Below are 8,201 nucleotides of genomic sequence, written 5' to 3' on the forward strand. Positions count from 1 at the left end.
CTCCTGGCTGTTGTGCCGCCATTGTCACCTTATGATCGGACACAGTGGATCGAGTTACATCTAGAAGAAACAAAATGAATGTCATAATTAGTAAAGAATTTTCAGCGACAAAAGGATAAACAAGAATTGGAATGTTAAAACAAAACTTGCACCTACACAAGTACTGTATATTTTATATTAGCACAAGTGCAGATCATGTCCCACTCTTCACTTTGTTTACAAAAAAGTTCAGAATAGCAATCTTGGCGAGCCCTATAAGGAAGCATTCCATGATCTCGGCCGGGTTCCATCCGCGTGGCGCGCTGCTGATTCTGCCATGAGTGGGTGATGAGAGGAATTTGGAGGAGGTGAGGGAGTAGGGTGGGGATCACGAGAACTCACCCATATCTTGGGAGATGGCAGACCAGGTGGCGTCGTGTTGGTGCTTCGGGGGCTGCCTCTTAGCTCCGACAGTTGCCATATGGAAAATAAGCTTAGTAGTGTTTTATGATCATGAAATGAAAAGGCATTCTTCGTTTTTTGTTTAGTCTTGGCCCTGCTCCTCAGACATCCTCCTATTTTATCTCGTCCCCTTCATTGTTGTGTGCCATCACGAGCCTCCTACAGAAAAGAGATATGTAGAGCGAGAAATCTATGTTTATATTCTTCTGTCCCTGCCATTTTCTTTAGTGTTCAATGGCAACAAAAATGAGAGGAAACCTCTGAACTAATGATCTATAGTGTTCAATATGGCAACAAAAATGACACCGTCATGTTCAAGAAAAATCCATCCATGTCAATCCTGAAAATCGTCGTTCCTTCAATCAGGGCCAAGAATGTGATCCTGGGCTTGCCTCCCTGTCATCAGAGGGAACAAAAATCAATGTTATTCTATTTCCAGTCATGGTATAGAAAGGCGCCACCGCTGCTCCATGACTCGAAAAATAACATTAGGTGTAAAGCATTGCAATGTAAATAGGATGCATGATGTGATCCATTAAGCACCAAAGCAAATAGTTCTAGATCATTTACATTCATTATTTGATGCCAAGTAGAACGTCATTTGTTGAGGTAAACTGGGAAATAAATTAAATTATACATAGATTTTTGCAACAAAGGACATTAGGTGTAAAGCATTGCAATGTAAATAGGATGCATGATGTGATCCATTAAGCACCAAAGCAAATAGTTCTAGATCATTTACATTCATTATTTGATGCCAAGTAGAACGTCATTTGTTGAGGTAAACTGGGAAATAAATTAAATTATACATAGATTTTTGCAACAAAGGACATATGAAAAAAGTATGCGGCATATTGATTAAAACACCAGATATCTGTATTTCATCAAATTGCACACACCTGGTACTGGCTCTAGAAGGAAAGGGTGATGGAGACCATGTGTTTCACCTAGGCACACCCTCGAACACTGCCTTGTCGAGCTTTGTTGGTAAAGGTCAATTTGGAAAGCCTTGAGAACACCAGTGATTCAACACATAAAAAAGAAATTATTGCTGACGGACTCCCTCTTTAGGAGTAGAGACTACCATAAAAATTAGGAATAAAAGCATATGTTTGTTGTAATCATGTATCGTACAAATAGATGAAAAACCTTGTATAAACTATTGATATTCTGCTAGCTTACAACAATTGTTGCTTCTAAAAATTAATTCCATATCTAAAAATGAATAGACAGTTGAAAACATCACTTCGATAAACACATAAACCAAATCTCTTGATATTTAGTGGTGCGGAGTGGGGGTGTTAAGTAGAAAATCCTTTTGTACCTGGCAAGAGTTGAGCATAACTCTCACAACAACATTGTCGTTGCTCTAAAAAAAAGTGTTGTAGCTTATGCAAGGCTCTCAGATTTTCTCCCTTACCTTTCATACTGCAGAATGATACATTTTAATGTACCTTGCCAAGCCAGGTTGGGGTGCATGTTGTATCATCGGCCAATCTGATCATGAGAAACAAATGCTTCAATTAGGTCACCTTCAATTAATTTAACTAAATAGAATAGAACACCTGAAGAAGAAGTAAAGTCAGTCTCCGCCGCGGCAACTTTCACTTAGTAGGATATATCCGTCCCAGGAGGCCCGACAACATCCTCCTGACTGCAATTTTAAGCCATTGATACATAGCACCATGGTACCCTGCAGAACCTGCTTGTCACTGTCGAGCACTGCGATGCGTGCTGCTTACGTTCATAAGAGATAAAAAAGCACCATGTTATAGAAGAATATGAGCTAAAGAAGATAAAGCAAAAAACTAGCAGAAAATTAAACCGGATTTCTTTAAGGAGAAATAAAAACCAGCTCTGAACTGTAGAGCATGTGCAAATTGGTAAGAAAAATGGCCTCTGAATCTGCGGCAAACCACTTCACAGCCTTCACCCCAGCAGAGAGCCAAGTCTGAAGGTCCTCCAGATTATATTATGCTATCATATCATGCATTAGCCCACGAAATTTGCAGCTCTGTGGCTGAAAGTACAATCAAGTTCGTATAAAGAATGATTCTAACAAACGTTCTGAAAGTAATACCCACTCGTGGATCCTTATCCGTATGTGATATGCTCATATGCATACTTGTTGTAGGAATAGGCAGCTTTTACTTCTTGTATACAGAGTGCATAGAATCTTCAGTTCTTCCGACTTTGATTTCCCTTAATTTTCTACCTGCAAAAACTAAGGATAAGGGTAGCGATCTCAGCAACAACAGTGTACAAAATCAACTTTGGTACCTAATATGTGCAAAATCAGATGCCATAGCATAATTAGGATCTGGAGGACCTGGACGTGGGCGATACAGGCCATCGTTGGAGGAACACGGATGGCACGGCGGCGAGCATGCCGGCGGACGATCCACTCCCTTCCCTTCGAGCCCAACACCGCTCCATCCATGCCCACTCCGCAAGCAGCCCGAACTCAGGAAACCAGGATGGTAGGAGTGAGAGAGAGAAGAGATAGGGGAAGGGGAAAGGCTACACCTCAAGCATGCCGGCGGCCGATCCAGAACCGCGATGCACGTGAGGGGAGGGTGGCGGCCTCCAGTGCCTCGCCCCGACGGGAGCTTGGGGAGGCACCGTCCGCCACGGATTTGACCGCTCTGCTCATCATCTCCTTCCCGAAACCCTAGCGGCGGCCGGGCATGGGGTGGGGGTCTGGAGTGTTATCACGTGGGGGAATGGAGAGGTGGAGCTGCTCCTGCCGTCGCGCTCGAAGAAGAGGTCGGGCCGGTGGAGCAGTAGGGGCGGCGGCGGAGCGGGAGATGGGGCGGCGGCGGTGGAGCGGGAGACGAGGGAGAGAAAGAGGTCGCAGCGGGAGCGGTGGATCGAGAGGAGGGGCGGCATGGCATGTGGGGACGAAAAAAAACCGACGAAAAAAAACCGACGAAACTGAGAGGTGGGATCGTTGCTGCGGGGGAATTGAGAGGTGGAAGGGAGGACTAAAAAAAACCAGCGAAAAAAACCGAAAGACTATTCACCAACTGTTATATTAGGAGTAGAGATAACTCACATACAAACGCCATTATAATTTTTGACCTGAATTTTTATTGTTGAAAAATATACACCCGGTAATTTCTATATAAAAAGCATGATAATGTATACATCACAGATTTGATAACTAATATCTTACGTTTTAAACACCATGGTATCTTTCATCCAAGGGAAAAAAGTTTTTTAAACATTTTCATCGGTAATTTTTGTGTTAAATTACCATATTTCCTCATGCCTTAACCTTCTCGTACTGTAGTTATCAGCCTTATCATGGTATAGTTATCATGTTGCTCATACCCTAATTATCATGCTGATCATGCCAAAGTTACCAAGCCAAACTTTATTTATTTTCTGATATGGCAGAAATAAGAAAGGTTCAAATAACATTGTTTACCTATAATAGACAACAACGAAAGGTGGCTTAGTTGGTTATTAGGCTCAATAGGTATTGCATAGACCTAGGTTCGAATCCTCTTTCAAGCACTTTTATTTTATTTTCATATTATGCGGCGAAAAAACAGAAAAAACTATTAGCGATTTATCACGGTTTTTGAGAGAAGGAAAAAAATCAGTGAAAAGCGAGCGTGGGAAGATAGCGAACTAATCGTGCGGATCTGTCGCTAACGACCAGTCGACTAGTCGTTAGCACAGTCCATAAAATATTGTTGTTTCCATCAATCAGACACTGCTTCTAGAGATATTAGAATCTGCTTCCGAGAAAATAATATAATTTGCATCCAAAGAAATAAAAAAATTATTAAACTTGAGCATGCTAGCACATTGTCTCTTCTTTGGACAATATCGTCACTAGCCTCTAAATCTTGTCCACCCACAATCTCCTCGCTAGGCATGGCAAGGCCATTGGCTCATTTGTGTCTTCCACAACACTGTAAATGTCGCACATACAGCTTTGAGGCTATGTGATGAGAAATTAAGCAATTGTTCGATTAATTTAATCCAATAATAAATCATGAACGGCGAGCATAGCTCTGAGTAGGAACGGGGCAGGATAGATGGGGAATGGGGTCAACTTGGTTTGGGGCAATTATTTGGGACAAGGAGTGATTACGGGGCGCAGGAATTGGATTTCTTTCTCAACCGTGAGATTAGAGACGAATCGACGGCCAAAGACCAGTCTGACAAATACTAGCCACCAGATGTCTGTAGGGGAGCATTTCCCTTTATTCTGCCCACTTCATAAGAACGGGCTGGCTAAATCACATCTAGATGAAATTTAACCATGTCACATCTAAGTCCACAACCATTAGATTAATTTGCTGAGATTTGTGCAACTAACGTAATCGTTGTCCATCCTGCGCGCGTCAATGTGCTGCCCGTTCATGCCGACTTGTTATCTCTTTCTCTGAGTGAAATGTGTTGGCATGTTTTTCTGCAGGTGTACGCGAGTGCTCTTCCACTTTCGTGTCAAGGCCTCCTCGTGCTTCATCCGCAAGCTGCTGGATGATAATGGCGTCTGGCATGAAGATAATGAATCTATGCTTAATCTTATAGCTGAATATTTTTCGAATCTTTTTACTTCAGGGGTAGAACTCCCTGATATAAATGTTCTAAATAAAGTAAAACACTGTTTTACTAATTATATGAATGAGTCTTTGTTAGCTCCTTACACGGAGGAAGAAGTCAGGAAGGCTCTTTTTAGCATTGGCGATCTAAAGGCACCGGGCACAGACGGGCTGCATGCAGTGTTTTATAAAAAAATTGGCCAATCCTGGGAGATGATTTGGTGAGGGAGGTACTTGAAGCAATCAATAAACGAGTTGTCCCTGAAGGATGGAACTCCACCACAATAGTTCTGATCCCTAAAGTTGATAATCCAGAGAAGGTAACTCAGTTTAGGCCTATCAGTCTATGTATACCTGGCCATACCTCGGGCCAGGCCGGGCTTCGGGCCGGGCCTAGCCAAGCCCGATGCAAAAAATCCATGCCCGGGCCCGGCCCGGCCCGGCCATCAGGCCTGTTTTCTGGGTCCGAGCCTGGCCCGAACATGTAAAAGCCCGTCGGGCTTCAGGCCGGCCCGACCCGACCTTCAGGAAAACACAAATACGACGGGCCCGGGCCCGGCCCGGCCTGGCCTTCGGGCTTGAAATCTAGGCCCGAGCCCGACCCGGGGGCAGCGTCGGGCCGGGCCGGGCCGGGCTTTTTCGGGCCGGGCTTCCCATGGCCGGGTATAAGTTTATGCAACGTCGATTACAAGGTCATATCCAAGATGTTGGCAGCAAGACTGAAAATTTTATTGACTGATATTATTAGCGAGACACAGAGTGCTTTTGTTCCTGGACGTATTATTACTGATAATGTCATTGTAGCCTATAAGTGTTTGCATACAATGAAGAAGAGGAAGAAAGGTAAATATGGGACGTGTGCGGTATACAATGAAGAAGAGTTGGAGATGGAGCAAAAATAAATATTTGGGATGATTGCTGGATACCGAATAGCTCTTCAAGGAAAATAGTGACAGTTCGGGCGAATCAAGTGCTTACTAGAGTTCATGAATTAATATACCCAGTCTCGGGGGAATGGGATGAACTGCTTATTCATGAGAATTTCTAGCCTATTGATGTGGACCGCATTCTTCAAATCCCAATCCATCATCAGGAGACGGAAGACTACATCACGTGGCACCTCACGAAGAGTGGCGTTTTTACGGTACGGTCGGCATATTGTAAACAGTGGGAAGTGTGTTATGCGGCAACCTCGGGTGCACTTCAGTCAGGTGGATCTTTCATCACATCCGGTGGGGAAAAGATTATGGAACCTCAAGCAAGATCAAAAAAATTCTATGAAGGTGTTTCCACGATGCTATCCCATGTCTTTGTGTCCTTGCAAACCGCCATATTGGCAACAACTCTCAGTGTCCAGTATGTTTTTCAGGAAGCTCTTTGGAATAGCAAAGGAAGTAGCGGATGCAGCGCTAGTGGATCATGCTGGTTCAACATTGATTGAATTTATGCTATGTGATCAAACCTCTCAGCGCATGTATATGGACCCAGTTGAACTTGTGACACCCTGATACTTAAGCTACAGTGAACCTCTGCTAATAATGCCACGTCACCTCGGTTATGGTTGATAAACTCGCGTTAGTTCAAAACGATTAAAATTCAAATTTAAAATATTGACAAATAATAAAGTTTTCAAAATGGTAAACTAAAATGTTCAGAGTGTGCCAGTAAATGCCTGGGTAATTATGATGAAGGAATCATGCTTTTATAAAAGGCCTATATATTTAAAATGAATGAAAACAGGAAAGGAAATAAAATTGAAAAGAAAAACAAAAACAAAAAAAAGCTAAAAAAAGAAGAGAAGCCCCCCCACTGGGCCAACCGGCCCAGCAGGCCACCAGGCCGGCCCACCAGCCGCGCCCATATCCCCCCCACTGCTCCCGAAACCTAACCGGTCGCCCCACTCCCTCGATCCACCTCTCCCCTCCTCTGCCCCCCGATTGGATCGGGGGGAATGGACTTGTAGCCGCCGCCGGGAGCGCCCCAGCGCTCACCGCCCGATCCCGCCGCCGCCCGAAGTCCCCGTCGCCAACCGCCGCAGCCTGAGGTCTCCGCCGACGTCGCCATCGCCTCGTGTGCCTCGACCTCCTCCTCGCCCCGTGCCGAGGCCGCCGTTCCTGCGCCGCGCCCTCGACCCCGTCGCCCCGCCGTCCTCTCCGTCGTCGACGTCGTCCCCGTCAACCTCCTCGGGCCGCTGCCAATCCCCTACACCGTACGATGAGGCCAAACCCCGTCCTCTCCTCTTTCCCCTGTCCCCATGTGCACACCGTGCCCTCGCGCGCCGTTAGCCGCGGCCACGACGCCTGACCAGACCTCCTCCTCTCTGCGCTCCGGTCGCACCCGTGCCTGTGAGGCGCCCCTACTGGCCGCGCCCGCTCGCTCTCCGCCGCGACGCCCACGGCCGCGTCCACACGTCGGACCGCGCCGACCCTTCCGAGACCGCGCACCCCCGCCCTCCTTCTCCTTTCGCCGCGCCCGCTCGCCGCCGGTCCCGCGGTCGCCGTCCCAGCTCGCTCCGACCTACCGCCCCGTCGTGGCCACCGGCGCTTGGAGCGCCCAACCGGGTGCGCCCCCATGGCCAGCGCTCGTTTGGGCTTCACCCGCTAACGCACCACCCCGCTATGGCCTTTGTGCCACCGGACAACGGGGCCCACGCCTCTTAGAACAAAAAAGAATTTTTTAAAAAAATATATATATATATTAATAATTAATTAAAGAATTAATTAACTTAAATAATTATGTTTAATTAACCTAATCAATTAACTAAACTAATTAAACCTGTTAAGTTAGTCTAAGGCAAAGACATGTGGACCCATTTCATTTAAAAGCCTATTTAAAAATACACAAGTCAATGACATGTGGCCCCCACCTAATCTGTTAAAATTAATTAAACTATTAATTTACACTGTCTCTATGATAGCTGGGTCCCACCAGCCAGTTTGACCAGTCAAAGTTGACCCAGTCAACTGCTGACTGGACTGTTGACCTTGACCCTGACCCCACCTGTCATACAGGGGCTGGCAACTGCTATGTATAAATAGTATTTTCGGTTTATTTTTGAATTAAAGTAATTCTAGAAAATCATTAAATTTTTAAAAGAATCATATAAAATAAACCGTAGCTCGGATGGAAAAACTTTGTACATGCAAGTTTCTCAGAACGACGAGACGAATCCGGATGCGCAACCCATTCGTTCGCCACACA

The 8,201-nt window shown here is 45.5% G+C and overlaps 1 long non-coding RNA gene across 8 annotated transcripts; it reads right to left on the minus strand.

The window, feature by feature from the left end:
- LOC119308176 lies at nucleotides 1-3,296 on the minus strand. 8 transcript variants are annotated; one of them, XR_005149897.1, is made up of 8 exons: nucleotides 2,771-3,296; nucleotides 2,567-2,656; nucleotides 2,007-2,461; nucleotides 1,862-1,938; nucleotides 1,341-1,449; nucleotides 382-837; nucleotides 157-311; nucleotides 1-60 (listed from the first exon to the last, which is right to left on the minus strand). It is a non-coding gene; the product is annotated as an uncharacterized LOC119308176 (long non-coding RNA). The 8 variants fall into 8 exon arrangements; XR_005149893.1 differs by having other exon boundaries at nucleotides 382-600; nucleotides 700-837; nucleotides 2,007-2,656; XR_005149898.1 differs by having other exon boundaries at nucleotides 2,567-2,665.
- Nucleotides 3,297-8,201: the final 4,905 nt, after the last annotated feature.

Source organism: Triticum dicoccoides, chromosome 5B (assembly GCF_002162155.2).
Source record: "Triticum dicoccoides isolate Atlit2015 ecotype Zavitan chromosome 5B, WEW_v2.0, whole genome shotgun sequence".
NCBI classification, from domain to species: Eukaryota; Viridiplantae; Streptophyta; class Magnoliopsida; order Poales; family Poaceae; genus Triticum; species Triticum dicoccoides.